This window comes from Pteropus vampyrus, unplaced genomic scaffold (assembly GCF_000151845.1).
Source record: "Pteropus vampyrus isolate Shadow unplaced genomic scaffold, Pvam_2.0 Scaffold929, whole genome shotgun sequence".
Lineage (NCBI taxonomy): Eukaryota > Metazoa > Chordata > Mammalia > Chiroptera > Pteropodidae > Pteropus > Pteropus vampyrus.
The window spans coordinates 14705-17341 of NW_011889710.1; the positions used below are offsets into that span (position 1 = coordinate 14705).

General features: G+C 42.2%; 1 long non-coding RNA gene across 1 annotated transcript in view; it reads left to right on the forward strand.

Moving 5' to 3' along the window:
- The first annotated feature begins 66 nt into the window (after nucleotides 1-66).
- Nucleotides 67-2637, forward strand: part of LOC111734268 — a 12025-nt gene continuing 9454 nt past the window's right edge. Inside the window, exon 1 of the long non-coding RNA XR_002778393.1 lies at nucleotides 67-398. This is a non-coding gene — a long non-coding RNA (uncharacterized LOC111734268). The remainder of the gene's footprint in view (nucleotides 399-2637) is intronic.

The window sequence follows — 2637 nt, forward strand, 5'->3', positions numbered from 1 at the left end:
GGGGCGGGGCCGAGGCTTACCGAGGCGAGCCAACGGGGAGCGGCGGGGACCAGGGGAGGAGCCCAGTTCACCTGGCACTACGCAGTGAGGGAGGAGCCTGCTGCACGTGGGAACCACGGGGCCCCTCTTCTGGGGTTTGAGGAGTTCCACCTTTTCACCCCTTCAGCCCCAGGGAATCTTCGGCTGACCTTCGACTCTGGACGCCACTTGAGTGAGGTCCTGCGGACACATTTTCCTGTTTGCGGATGAATCTCTCAGCCAGAGAAGTATTGCACTGCTGGTTGTAGATGTGACCTTGCACCGTAATGGAAAAGCCCCAAATGTCATCCAACATAATCCAGAGCAGGATATTCAAGGAATAATGCACCACGACCAATTACTGTAAAGAAGGTTAAATGGTAAGAAATCTCTTAATTTGCTATGTTAGGAAGCCAAAAGAGGATTATCACTGTAGAAACCCAAAGACAAAAATAAGAGAAGTGGGATGCATTCCAAATGCGACTTTATACATGTTCTACGTAAGAATAAAGGAATGGAATCGATAAGAGTGTCACCAATTGGAAAGGAGGAGGGGAAATTAACCATCACTCATTATGTCTGAATTCATCTGTATTCATCTGAGTACAAAATCAATATAAATTCATCACCACCTTTCACACATACAGAAAATAACCAGTTAAAATATACAGTGGTGTTATATACCCTATTCAGAAAAGCAATTCAAAGGAAATAGTGCCTAGGAATGTTTGTTTGTTTGTTTGTTTGTTTGTTTGTTTGTTTTAATATATATTGAAAAAGCCACATTAAATGTTTTAAATGCTAAAGAGGGATACCAAAGAAGACTCACAAATGGTACAGTGTCCCCAGATGTAGGATAAGATGACTCAACATCATAAAGATGTTAAATTTCCCTAAGTCAAATGCACTTCCAACACCTGACTAGTGTTGGGGTCATGTCATGAGCCAATATTGTGTTTAATTCAATTATGTGCACTATTCTCCCCACCACCACCACCATTATTCTACCGAAGAAGCACCAAGGGGATTTTGTTTTGCTTAGACAAGCTGATTTTAGTGTTATGTGGGAGAATAAACAACCACACTGTGTGTAAATGTTTGAAACATAAGGATAATGAGGGATGACTTGCTTCAATAGATACTCACAAATATATTATCATTTATTAGTTTATTTTTATTGTCTTTTTCCCCCTGACTAAAATACAGGATGCTGGCAACTTCAGTAAATGCCCCGGGAATAGGGCTTTCTTTTTCAGTAAATGCTCCGGGAATAGGGCTTTCCCACAGCTAGCTCCCAATCAGGGAGCTGAGAATGAGTCTTTTTCAGGGAGCTGTGACAGGTCAGATAATGACAGTGGTCTAGGTTGGGACTTTTCAACTCCATCTGCCATATCCACATGTTTGCACCATGAGACTTTCTTTCACTAGCACCTGCCCGTACCCGAATTGCCCTCATCAGACTTCAGCCTGCCTACCTCATGGCCTCATCACCATGCCTTTGCCCAGCGCCTTGAGAACCAACCCCAGATATCCAGGATAAGATTCCTTTCCTCCCCACTGGGCTCCACATGGAGCACGCCTCAGCCACCCTCTCTGCCTTAGCCTCCCACGCTGGCAGATCATGGCAAAGGAGTCCATGACAGGGACTCCCTCCTTCTTCAGTGGGTGTGTTTAAGCACAGGTTAGACACAGCTTAAGAGGTGAGGACCCCGAGAAGAAAGATTCATTTGATGCGAACAGCAAGAAGGAATTTATCTGCTGAGGTGGACTACCCACGGTCAACCAAGGGCCCAAATTTTATAAAGAATAAGAGCCTAGCAGGCATTTGCTGACAGGGGCCTCTCACATACTCTGTACACTGGAAAGAACCTCAGACTGAACTCTCGGCTTCCTGCACTATGTCCCGTTCGTTTACACTGCCTGAGTCAACCACTGCAGGGAAACTCTGGTTGCTGTCTTTCCTGTCCAATCAGAACTGTGTGACTTGGGCACCTCATTTACTTAAAATGGACCTAACTGAAAACCTAGACAAGAACTATGAAAGACGGCATCCTTTTTGTCTCGTGGAACACAGTTTAGCTTGCTACCTGAATCTGTGTCTCCTGGGCTGCAGCAGCTCCTGTTTTGCTCAAATAAATACCTTTTATTCTTTATTACAGTCTAAAATTAATTTTGGTTTACAGAGGTAAATAGTGGACTGAAAGATATGTCATAAGAAAATATCCAGAATGAAGCACAGAAAGGTAAACAGATGAAAAATACAGCTAAGGTAAGACAGGCGGAGGATATAGTATGAAAAGAGTTTGAAGAGGACTAGACAATATTTCATTGGAGTTTGAGAAGAGGAGAAGAGATAGAATGAAGCAAAAGGAATATTAGAACAGATATTATCTGAGAACAAACATCTAGCATAGAAAGATGAAAACAATCTACATCTAAGCACATCTTAGGACAATTATTGAAAACCAAAGACAAATAGAAAAATTCTAAAGCCTTCAGTGGAATAAAAGCAAATTACCTTCATAGTAGCAATAATTAGCCTGACAGCTGACTTCTCAATAGTAAAAAAGAAAGAAACCAAAAGAAAATGAAATATTATCTTCTATGTGATAAAATAAA